Genomic DNA, 14116 nt, shown 5'->3' with positions numbered 1-14116 from the left:
GTAAATTTCTCCATAAACTCTGACTATACCAGGATTTATGTAGACGCCAGGATGATCCAAATTTAATAGCCAAGCTTATAATTGTCGGTCCATGTTTGTTTATGATAATTCTTTGATTTATATATATATGAACACCGTACGTATGCATTTTAATCACATCGTAAATGATTAAGCAAGATGACTTATGACACTTCATGCTAAAGGTGGGCCATCTAAAATTGATTATTCCAAAGGAAGAGGAGAGGGCGACGCCGGAACATTCCGGTCGCTAGAAAAATCTCAAGCTAATCTCCTAATGCTAAAAGAAAAGGAAAAGGAAAGCCGAAATTTGAAAAACGACATGAATTTAGATTTAAAAATAATAAATATAAATTTCCAAAGGACATGGAAGTCTATTAATCTCTAGTGCTTCAAAAGTAAAAGCAAGCTTCCTAAAAGTAAAAGCAGGGAAAAGACATAAAAGCAAAATAATTAAAGGGGAATTGCTCTTGGCACGGATCTGAACAGTTTTTATGCTTAAATGACCAAAATATCCACTACACCTCGGTAAGGAGGATAAAAATCATCCAGCATTGATAGGGTGATTAATTTTGTTTTAATGCTAATAGCTAGTGTTATATAGCATTGGTTACTCTCAACTTTTAACTTTAATTACTTTATTCTTAATTGTAGTATGGCCAAACTCTGTATCATGACTTAGATGAGTGGTCATTGAATTATTGGGTAAAATAATCTTTAATAAAAATATAAAATTAATCTAAGTTTTAACAAAATAGTTTGATTTATGAGTCGAGACCATGTAGATTTAAAAATTACACACTTATAATTAATTAATTTCAAATTGATTTTTTTTAAATTAGTATAGGTATTTGAGTTAATTTGCGTATATCTTAACTCGAATTCTAAAGTTAACGACCATATAAATATTCAATGATTCTAAAATTTTGGAGACTTGAATTGATAACTTTTAAAAAATAAATATAAAGACTGACTAGTTAACTGTATCTCTTAAAATTAATTCCAAGTTGATTTTAATATAATTTAATTGGACTATTTCTTTCATTTTTCTAAATATTTAAAATAAAATAAAAATAAAACAATTTACATTTGACCAATTGATTATTAATGAAAGTTGCACATAGACAATTTACATTTGACAAATTGATTATTAATGAAAGTTGCACATAGATTCTTGGAGGTGGTTTGACATTTTCCCCATACATGAAAAGCAGCCATCCTCGAGAATCCATGCATGTTATTTCACTCAACAAGTGGCGATAAAATGATGCCGGCCTGAGATTTGGGGAATCCTAATCTCGCTGTAGCTTCTTGTACCAGCAATGTTTTCAGATTCAATTAATTCGAAGGACACTAGCTTAGGTTTGCTTGTGATTTAGCATTCACTCTCAAGCAGTGTCAGTGAATTTATTTTTTTTATTTTTTATCTCCGATATGAATTATTCAAGGAGACATTGAAAAATAAAACGTGAAGGCACTGCTTCATAAGTATGGATGACTTGTCTAGAATGCAATTACAGAGAGACTCGGTTGTGTTTACACTAAAACCAGCTCAAAAATATTATTTTTTTGAAAAACAAATACCCCTTTAACGGATATATTGTGTAGTTTCATGGAGTATATAAGTTCTAAATTAGTAGCTTTATTTTTATAAAATAAATTAAATAATTCTTTTAGTTTCAAAGTTTAATCAATTAACCCCTTGATCATTGTTATTTATGTTAAAAACAAGAGGGACTAATTTATATTTTACTCCAATTTTATGAGGGAATGAGAGAATCTTTCTATCATTCATAGAAATGCAATTGGGTAGATGCTATAGGTATACACATGCTTTCATATCCATGGTGGTTATTGGGTGGAGTAAATTATAAAGTAGTCCCTCCCTCTAATCTTGAGAAATAAATTAATTAGTCCCCCTTGTTTCATCTGTTATTTCTATTTATAACTTATTTTATTTTTTAATAAAAAATAAATAGATATTATGAATAGATTGATGAAAAAGGAAGAAAGCATAGTCAACACTAGTCAATAAAACAAATAATTAGATTCTTACAACCAATTCTTTATATAAGAAAACTAATTAATTTATTTCTTGAAACCAAATGGAATAATTTATAATTTACTTTTATTCTATGCTTATATATGGAGGCATCTCCACATGGCCGGTTGAATTTGCAGTTCTAAGCAGAGTTCTTGTTACTTTAATATATTCATGTATCAAGCTCATTACACATTTAGGCTTAATTCTCTTGTGTAAAATAAAAAAAAAATGAAGGTCTCGAGAGGTTAAAGCGTGCACGTAATTTTAATTAGAGATATTGATGCATTCAACTTCGATTTTTTTCTGATGGCGACGAGGGTTCGCTGGTTTTCATATGCCTACACGAAAATGTTTATTCACGTGGAAAGCATGTGCTCCGAGTTGTGTAAGGGAAACTTAATTTTGTTCGCATGCTCTTCTTTTCTTCCGAACGAAACTGTAGTCATCCACTGTACTGGAGAAGGAGAAGTGCAATTTTGAAATTAAGATCCGTTGCTGAGTCCTTGTCACTGTTAATAAGATCAAACCAGCTCAGGAGGTCGATTCAGGACTTGATAAATTCAGGTCGAACAAAAACAAATAAAAAATAAAGGAATTGACATGCTCAACTCGATCAAAAATTTAAATTGATTTATTATCAGGCTAGCATGTTACATGACAAAACCTGATTAAATTAAAAGTAATTGATTTTTAAATAAAAAATAATCAAAATAAAATTGTTTTATTTTTTTAAAAAATAAGTTAATTTATATTAACTCCCTCAACTACTGACTCGGGTCTGCACCAGATTTTCATACTATAATACTTACTGTTTTATAGAGATATCCTCTTTTTTTTTTAATTAAACTGCCATGGCTAATGGATCTGTAAGCAGGATTAGTTTTATACTCCACTAGCCCTCTTTTGATGTCACGAAAATGAGAAAACTACAAGCATGGTCAAGTGGAAATTACAGTAGACCACGCATGTTATTTTTTAATTTCTAGACCAGGCCCCCCTAGGCTAGGATAGCTTGCCTTCTACTTTCTTCTCTTTTATTTATTTATTTATTTATGAATATCCTAAAATTAATTTATCTTGAAATCAAACAATTAAAATAATGTTTTTTCATAGATAATGACAATAATATATTTTGAAAAAATGATTTCAGGAGAAATTATTTTTTTGACTTTCATTTAATTAAGAAAAATAATTATCTCATATAATATTGCAGGAACCGATATCATATTTGAATGCATGGTCTCACGCTCCGAGATAGGAGAAAAGATTTTCCTTGATGATTTGATTTTGTGACAAAACGGGTCCTCATGCCCTCGTAAATAGCCCATGTCAAGAATTGGCGGAGGCTTCAGTGATGGGTTGTTGGGTAACAAGCACTCAAACTAGCTTGGGCCAGTACAAAAGGGCTGCTGGGTTCTGCCCAGTCAGACTCTTTATTTATAACAAGAACGTTCGAGCAAACGTTGGTCCGTGAACGTGGAGGACAAAACAAGCAGGAGGGCCAGAAAACATCAACGAAAACGAAAACCAGCATGTTCGAGACCACTTTTTGTAGTGTTTATTTTTTTAATTTTTTTTATTTAACACATATTAAAATAATATTTTTATTTTTAAAAATTTATTTTGATATAATAAATTAAAAAAATACAAAAATATAAAAAAAATAATTTAGAGTATCAAAAAAATAAAATAAATATTTTTAAAATACAAAAACAAATATCAATATGCACTGACTTTAATTGGATAGGTAGACTCTCACGCTTCTCTAGTGTAGTAGGAAAAAGGCCTACCATATTAGCCCACGGTTTCATTACACAAAAATAGGACGGTGAAGATTATCCAGTGGGCTAAAAAACACAAAGAAAGCCCAGTTAGTCGACAAATCTCCTCGAGCCACCTTTCATTTTCCGTCATTAGAACGATGCCTCTTTAAGCAGAATTTCACTGAGAGTTTTCAACAACTTTCCCGGTGCTTCTTTTCGAAGAGAAATGCAAATGATGCTCCAGCTCAATTCGAGGGGAAAAGGAATATCATTAAAAGGAAGGCTTCCCATTCCACTTCGCTCTGAAAGGATACACAACGACAAACAATGACCCACCGAACAAGGATTGCTGTGTATAGTTTTGGTACCAAACTAGCAATGGATTATATCTTTTAATTTCCCATGATGAGTTGAACAAATCTGCACTCGGCTACCTAAAAAAGTTGCTAAAGGGGCACAGCACGTCTCAATCAGCTCACTTGCATAACCACTTACAACACAGGGGACTGGATGTGCAGTTCTTGTAGGCGAAACAACCACTAAATTAAGTTGCTTTGCTTCTTTTCATTTCTTTTTCTGATTTTATTTGAACGTGGGGCGCGCATTAAATTTCAAATGATTTTTTATTTAAAAATATATTTTTTTATTTTTTAAAAAATATTTTTGATATAATATATCAAAACAATCTTAAAAATAAAATTAAATGAAAAAATAATATTGTAAAAAATATTGTTGAGATTATGTTGCTGATACTTACATAATGTAATAGGAATTATTTTTTAAAATATTTTTTACTTATAAGTATATTAAAATAATATTTTTTAATAACTGCATAACAAAATAATTTAAAAACATTTAAAAAATAAAAATTTTAAAAAATACTTTTAAAATATAAAAATAAACATAACCTAATCATGTTTAAAAAATATATATAATCACCTCGTCATTGGTGCAACTGCAGGGGCGTGGGTAGCCTACATCCAAGTTGAAATTGGCCCAACCACTCGCCGAACCACTACCCTCTCTCTCCCTCCCTCTCTAGTGTATCTTCGGGTGGGTATTAAACAAAGCACCTGTTATACTCCCTCCTCCAGCCCAATAGCCATGGACCCCTTCCTGTAAGAGGACAAGTCAAGGGAGGAGAAAGGGTAAGAAAAGGAAGTTTTATTATTTTCCGTACAAAATATAATGGAATAATTAGATAAAAGAATTTATTTAGAAAGGCCCCGTGAGGACGCCTGCTAACTATTCTAATTAGATTGGTATAGTAATTGATAATCGATGTTGATGTTGATGTTGATTCACAAATGAAAACTCTATGGAAGGCTGTTATTGAATCTAATTTGGTTTAGCGAACTAATTTATATATATATATATATATGTATAATTTGAGCCTCCGTCGTTAAGTTAATTAATGTTTATGATCAGGTCCGCTAATTTTTTTTAATCAGCAAAACTAGATTGTTTCAATAAAAATAATTAACTAATCATCGGATTTTTTTAAGACAATCCCGTTTGAGATATCTCATAGATGTCAGGCTCTGGCATGTCCATGTTTATTATTTTTTTAATTAGGTTGTTTTTCAAAATGTTTGTTGTTCTGAGATATATTATAATAATATTTTTTTTATTTTTAAAATTTATTTTTAACATTAAAAACTTATAAAATTAATTTTAAACTAGAGAACTGAAAAAATTTCAATTTTTTTAACACATAATCCAACCACAGTACTAAAATCCCTCTTAAAATATTAGAACATTTTCTCTTGTTGTTGCTGTATTTATTACAGATCTCTTTGAACTGCCGTACCACGAGAAGACAGAGATGAGCAGGTTTAATTAAAAATCTAGGATTTATGAAATTACTATATTACGGGCTTCTTGATTAATGGCTGTCCGATCACCAACTCACTGAGATTCCCACATGATTAGCAATTTGCTTCTTTAACTTGAACTGTTAAAAATAGATAGCTGTAATCACGTGATTGTTGGCTGGCTACCACTGGCTTTTTCAAGCCCTAATATTTTAAAAATAGGAAGTGGCTCGAGAAATCATTCCCAGGTGGAAGATGGAATATTATTAAATTAATATTTTTCTTTTTATTTAAGGTGTTAATTTTAAAAATAAAATTTTATTTAAATATATTTTAAAAAATATCCACCGCAATCTTAATCAAGTTTTAATTTATTATAGGCTTGGTTTCTTAAAGGGAAAACATGCTAGGGAATGCATAGCTTGTATTTATTTTTAAAATTATTAAATTAATTTTTTAAATGATTTTAATATGTTATTATTAAAAATAAATAAAAAATAATATATTTTTATAAAATTTATTTTCAGCCACGTATATATTAAAAAATTATTTCAAATCAATAACTTGAATTGTTAGATAAAATATCAATTATTAAATTATAACTTATATTATTTTTTGACACATCCTTTAAATGAAAGTCTATTGGATTTGAAATTTATATAGTCTTATATTATATTATGTTTATTTTTTATAAATAAAAATAATAAAATTAAAACTAATAACAACTTAATCATTAAAAATTTAATAACATATTAAAAAACCATCTTAATTTAATAATTTAAATTATTAAATAAAATATTAAAATATAATTTATATTATTCTATAATAATATACAAACCTACCTCAGCCTCGTGATAGACTACGGTCTTTTGACTGTCAAGATAAATAAACTAAGAAACCGATGTTTCACTGTGTTTAGTGGCAGAAACCATTAGTTAATGTCCATCTTATAATGTTTCACGTCTTTTGTCAGGAAAAAACAAGGTTGTAGTGCTCCATGAACCGTGATAAATGATGTCGGCATGCAGCGTAGGCGGGACTTACAGTAGTACTAATCACTCCTTTGCCCTGCGAGACGGAGGAAAGGAAAGGCTGGAGTTTCACTCGTTATAAATTTTGATTTCGAGAGAAAGGCCTTGATCGTGTTTTGTTAGAGCGGGGAACCCGTGAATATTAATTTTCGTTTTCCATTTTTTAACTTTGGCTTTCCCCGTAACAAGCTTGATCAAAACAGTCAAGTATATTAATTGCCACGAGAAAACTTCCCACGTTGATCAGTGCTAGTGGGGGACAGCATGCACGGGTCGCTTCCGCTTGAATTTTTCACGTGCCTAGACGTGACCATGCTTGACCCTATAGAGATAACGAAGGGTGGAAGCCGTCCATGCATTGAGGACACCATCTATCCAAATAGATTAGTCAGGACCTCCATCGGCAAGCAATGGTATCATTGTTCTCACGTGAATGGACCAGCCTCGGCAAGCAATGGTAAAATAATTCTCACGTGAATGGACCAGCCTCGGCAAGCAATGGTATCATTGTTCTCTTGAAAAATCTCTCACGTAATTTTGATGTTTTGGGTTGGCGCACGGAACAGAAACCCACACTGTTACATGATTTTATTTTTTGATGACATTTATTGAACATTGATTGGATTCCAAAAATATTTTTGTATTATTTTTAATTGATGAAATTTAAAATCTTATTCCGTTGATGCATTAAAAAGTTATATCAACCGGAAAACCAGATGATTAAAGAGCCTAGATAAATCATAAAGGAATTTTGAATTGATGTCAAACCCTGCTGCTCAGATGTCAAACCCTACTGCTCAAATGGACAGGGGCATGGGGGGTGACGATGATTAGTCGGAAGGTCAAGGCTGTGAAATTAATTATTTCCCTGGCACGAACTAACCTTTACCGTCCCCGCTAAAACACAGCATAATCATATTCAAATCAAAGTTATGACCTAACCTTTTTCGAGAAAGCGACCGGGCAGAAGTGGTGGTTGTATGCCAACATGCAACCAAACCATATCCAGGCAAAAATCAAAGGGCAAGATAAAACAGTGGTTATATATATATAATGGATATATTTTGGACGCCATCCACCGGTATGTGGCTATTTTTCGAGAGCTAAATTATAGAAAAAAGATTATCAACTCGAAATTCTCAATTGATGGTATATTAACATGCCAATTGAGAAATGCAAATAATAAAATATGATATGAAAATATCTTTTTTTTTCTAAACAATTCTTTGTCACTCGTCTATTTTTAGTTAAACAAATAATTAATTTGTAAAATTCTGTTCAATTGAAAAGAGAGAGAGAGAGAGAGATGTAACAATCAATTCAGTGCTCTCGAGTTTAAATTACTTATCAAACTATAAAGATGACGGCAATGGATGCTGATAATACCACTTTACGTTGATATAGTAGCACTCCATTATTAACTCATTTAAACATAGTTTTCATAGATCCCTGTATCCATTGACTTTTCGGTTTGTAGTCAACTTCACATCACATGTTAATAATATAGATTAATCTTAAAATAACATTTTTTTACTATAAAAATATTTTTTTTGTAAATTAATTATATTAAGTTTAATCAAATAAACATTTAAGACAATTTAAAAACAAATCATATTTTAAATTGAGAAGTCACTGGTTAATTTACTGAAATAGATAGGGTTTAATAGCTATAATCATAGTTTTTAAACCCGGCCAGGTGGCTGACCCGGTCCAAGGCCCGGGTTCCGGGTTTTGACGGGGTCGAACGGGTCGGCCGGGTCAATTTCTATTTTAAAAAAAATTCAAAACGACGTCGTTTTAATAAAAAAATAAATAAAAATCATTGGGTTACCACCAGGTTTTGCCAGGTCGTTCGGGTTTCCGGGTCAACCCGCCGGGTCGGTCGGGTCACGCCTGGTCATAACTTATCTTATTTTTTTTATCAACCCGGCCCGGTTCCAGCCCCGGGTCGGCCGGGTCCCGGGTCAACACGCCAGGCCGGGCCGGGTTTTAAAATTATGACTATAATTTAAACAGGCAAGGGTAATATTGAACATTGAACATATTGTCAAACGTGGAGTGGCAGTAGCAATGTGCACTTCGACAGCTGCCTATTGTGCATTTAGGTGGCATTTACCAACCGAGGGAAGATGGATGTCGTGGCTAGTGGCCTTTCCATTGAAATGGAAAAAAAATCTGACAGACTTCACATGCCCAAACACATTGAAGACAGTTTAGTGTTCGTGTCGTGTGCAGAAAAGCTCTGTAACACATGCATTGGATGTGGAAAGGAGCTCGAAATCCTTCACCTAGGGATTGTTACTGCTATGACAATTCAATTAATATAAAAATAAATACGAACACAAAAAAGAAAGATGTCAGAATTCTTTTCAATTAATTTATATTATTATTCTTGCTTTAACTTAAATATAAAAAGCTTATATATAAATGAAACTGAAAATATTATTTTATTTTTAATAAATAAAATAAAACAAACATATTATTTAACAGTTACATGCAGTTGAATTTCTCTTTTAAATTCTGACGCTATAATTGCTGAAGTTTTATTTTTCTCGAGCTATGTTTCTCCTATACGGACTCGTCAAGGCTTCACCTCTCTCGATACATTTTATAATTTCAAGATATTACTTTTATAATTTTCTCGAAAGTTTAATGTTAACCCGTCATTAAATATCTAATTAAATATTATTACCAGGGCACCTCCACTTTTTGGAATTTCCGTTTTGGGTTTTAGAGTTTTTCCCTGAAGTATCGATTTTTTTGTTATTTTTATGTTTTAAAAATATTTAAAAAATTATTATTATTAATTTTAAATTAATATATTTTTAGTATTTTTAAATTATTTTGATGTACTGAAATAAAAAATAATTTATAAAAAAATAAAAAAATTATTAATATATATTTCAATATAAAAATTATTTGAAAAACAATTTCAACCATTCTAATATTCTCCTAACTTTCAAAATAATTTTTTAAAACTAAAAAGATAGTGTTAAGGTTTAAATACTGGTAGCATTGATGAGTCCACAAGATTCTCACATGTTGCTAGATGGGAAGAGTATTTAGTATTTGTTATATAATATATTTTTTAAAATATTTTTTATTTATTATATAAACATATCAAATTTATTAAAAAATAATATATAAATTAATTTAATATTTTTAAAAAATAAATATACTTTTTTAAAAACACCTAAAAATAGAAGTTATTAAACTCACAAACAGACCGTGCTCCGTATCCTCTTGTAACTCTGGTATAAGCTATTTTGAACTAACTCTCAACCAGAATATCGTCCGAGAGTAAGTTTTAATTTGTTTATTGTCAAAATTTAATTATTTTTTATTTTAAATTATTATTTTTATTATTTTTATATCAAAATTAATTTTTAAAAAATTAAAAAATATTATTTTAATATTTTCCCAAACAAAAAATATTTTTAAAAACAATCACCATCATATTTCAAAAAATTCAATCAATTACTCAACCGGGCTCCCTATCCTCTGGTAACTTTGGTATAGCTGTTTTGAATTATCTTTCAGCTAGAATCCAATGAATTACTCGACTTCTCTTTGTGCTCCCGTGAAATTTGAACTTGGAGTCGTGCTTGTGCTCGGTTGCTGAACGGTGTAGGGACCACATGAGCTTCTCCTTCTTTTTTTTTATTGTATCGAGAGTGTCAAAAACAGTGTTCGATGGGGAAAGTAACAATTACCCAAATAAAATAAGGCATGATTACATTGATTTTTTAAAATAGATGGGTTGTAATCTTGCTACTATTGGTGGGCAGGGACGCTCAGAGACAGTGAGAGATGAATAATACTCTTAGATTACCTGTCCCTATTACAATATATCTCGAGACTAAAAAAATGAGACAGCATGATTAAACGTCAAATTAGAAAGATAATTATTGAAGCTTGTATTGTGGGTTAGCAATATACCAAACCGAACAGCTCATCTAATCTAATCTAATCTAATCCATTACAAAACAACCTTCATGGTTTTTGGTCCCTTTCCTCTCCTGGATTTTCTCTAACCTGCCCTATTCAAACCGGAATTGCTCCGAACCCACACTCTCATTAACGCGATGAACACCGGCAACGTCCGTATCAAGCTTGGGAGCATTTTAAAAAAAAAAACTCGGACCAGGTGATATATTAGTTTATTTTCCACGGCTATATAGCTTGGACCAACAGCTTCTAGAATGTAAAAAACTAATATTGAAGATTGTCAAAAATATTTTGGTATCGTCATTGATAAATGTGATACAATAGGTCAAAATAAATTAATTGTATGAAAGTTACATAATATGACCTTGTCAATTAATTAAGCTTGAAAAAAACAAAATCAAAGGGAAAAAAAAAGAGATAAGGTTCATTTTATTCAAACTATCAAATTCATGATACAATTTATAAAATTTATTGGATCAAATGATTTTTTATTCAAAGATAAAAAACAAATTTATCATAAATTTAATATTAAAAAATAAAAATTACCCTACATTAAATAATAATTTCTCTCTCTAAAAAACCCCAATGCAAGCTCATGAAAAAACCCAGAGGTCCGTGACACCGAAGCTTGTGCACTTGGACTCAAAGACCGTTATTTTATCCTTTAAAATAGTCTAAAAGAATTTTATTGCTGCCAGCAAAATTTGAATCCGCGCGTTTTAATTAGTTGAACTACAATATATAAAGTCGTTGTAAAATAATATCGTCTGTCCCTTTTTTTTAATATATATATATGTGTGTGTGTGATAAGTCGTTAGTTGCTTGAAAAGATTTTATTGTTGCCGGCGAGAATCATATCCACGTCCTTGGCCTCCTCCTTTCATACTTTAACCAACTAATCCATGCATGAAACTGTCATAAAACAAATAAAGATATATATCAACTCAATTGACTGCTTATATCTATAAGTAAATTGACACTCGGTGTTTATAGTATGTTTGGTTATTCTCATACGAGGTATTTTTTAAGAAATGTTTTTATAATGCCTTAAAATATTTTTTATTTTGATATTAATATACTAAAACCATGAAATATTTTTTTAAAAAAACATCAATTTGATAATTTTTTAAGCTAAGTATATTTTTAAAATAAACCTAATCACAATTTCAAATGAAAAAAAAGTCACCTCTTAGACAGTATTTTTTTTTACAGTGTAACTGTATTTAAAAAAAATATTTTTAATGTTTGAAATTGTTTTTTAATAATATAAAAATATTATTTTAATATATATTATTTAAAAAATATCTTGTATCGCAATTTCGCGAAATTTATAATTTTACGTGGTGTCGTGGGACCGAATGCCTTCAACTACGGTGCCGTGAAAGTACTGACACCAGAGCCGTTTATATATGTGGGCCCATCAGCAATTATTTGATCAGTGTACCAGAGCTAACGAGGTTGAACTTTTAACCACAAATTAAAAAAAGAAAGAAAGAAACTCGGTTCATTTAAAAGCACTGTCATGTACGGCATGATTGATTTTGATTTGTAACCTCAAAAAAAAATAAAAATAATAATAATTGATGTTCGCAGCTTAGAATTCTCAAAAGATTCTACCGCATAACTTGTTAATTTAAAAAATATGTTGTTTAATTATGCAACATTATCAACTAACAAAGACCTTGAAAACTTGTATTTGCTTATTCTCTCGACACTGGAAGGATGGTTGCGTTGTCTCGAATTAGAAAACAATTTAAATTGGCTTCCACTCGTGCTTTAGCTAGATTAATCAAGTTTAACAATATGAACTCTCACTTGATTTAATAGAAAACCTGGCTTGTATTGGATTTTTTATCATGATAAGTTATCGAATTGGTATGTCAGGCCATACATGGTTTAATTTTGCAATGTTATTGATTAACAAAGACCTTGAAAACTTGTATTTACTTCTTCTTTCGGCACCGAAGGAAGGTTTGTTATATTGATTTCCCAGCAATCAATATTAATATATATATTAATATATATATATATATAAAGGAAAAAATAAAAAAAAATGTATTGGACGTGGACTCGAGAGTTGTTATAAATCGAATCACGATATTGAATTATAAACTAACGTTGTAGTGAGGGGAGAAGCCAAAGGTGTCACTTGTTGACGGCAAGTGCACGTTAAATGCTATAAATAGGAAATCTCTAGAATTTTCATGCAATCATTAACGCCATTGTGTTAATTATCGAGGGGTTGAAAACACAATATCTTTTTTAATACGTGACAGCTTAAATAAAATTTTAAAACGTAAAATCTACTCCAAAATACTCGCCGGACCGCCGCGATAATTCACAACCCCAACACGCCGCTTCCTGGATAAACACAAGAATCGACAACACGAGTAGTTAAATTTATTACCAGTACATTTTATTTCACCACTATTCCCTCCCAGTTCCGGTCATGGGCCGCCGTCACCTCGTCCACCGAGTAGTTAAATAAAATTACTCGCACAGTGTCATTTTCGCTGTTCTCTCTCTCTCTCTCTATATATATATATAAAAGTGAGATCGCAACAAGACCGATGTTTTTATTTCGGGTTTGTTTGGCATTAATTGTTTTTTATATTTTTATGGTTGTGATATGGTAAGGTTAAAAATAAAAAAATATTATTTTTATATATTTTTAATTAAAAAATATTTTTTAAAAATATATTATAACACAATACATGATGCGCATAAAATTTGCAACTTTTTAAAGGTTATTGCTCCAAAAAAATAATAAAAAATTATTATTCCTGAACAACATGTTTGAAATTTTTTAAATTAAATTAAAATTTTAAAAATAAAAAATAAATAAATCAACGCTAACCTATCTCATTTACCACACTAAAAAAGAAAAATTATCTACCAATCTCTTTTCTAAAGACGTTAAAAAATAAAGATAAAAATGAAAAAAGTAATATGAAAAACAAAATAAAATAATTTTTTAAAAATATGTAATTTTTATTTATTAATTAATTAAATTTAAATTAATTATCATAATAAAATTTAATATTATAGTTAATTGATTCTAGTATGATAATAGTTAAATTTTGATACGAGAAGTTGATTTAAAAAATTCAAGATAGAAGTTTGATTCTCAAGTTTTTTTTCTGTTAAAATATTAAAAAACAAACTCAATTCATTTTATTATAGAAAATTACTTAAAAATGGTGCCAAATACATTTTTTTTTGTCTTTATTTATATCTTTAGTAAAAATATTTTTATTTTTTTTAAACTTCTTCTTTTTACCTGGGAACACCAGCCAAACATCACCTGACTAGGTAAATATTATTTTTTTCAGAAATAAATAACATTATTTTTATAATTAAACAACCCACACTTGCTTTTTAGGATAAATCTTTAAACCAGATCGATAACAATAATTTAATTAGTAATTAATGAATATAAAAATTGAAAAAAAAAACAACGATACTATTATATCAACTATACCCACCCCTACCTAATCC

Source organism: Populus euphratica, unplaced genomic scaffold (genome assembly GCF_000495115.2).
Source record: "Populus euphratica unplaced genomic scaffold, PopEup_1.0 scaffold2.1, whole genome shotgun sequence".
In the NCBI taxonomy this organism is placed as follows: domain Eukaryota; kingdom Viridiplantae; phylum Streptophyta; class Magnoliopsida; order Malpighiales; family Salicaceae; genus Populus; species Populus euphratica.
The sequence above is the reverse complement of the archived record's forward strand: the minus strand, read 5'-3'. Positions refer to the sequence as shown.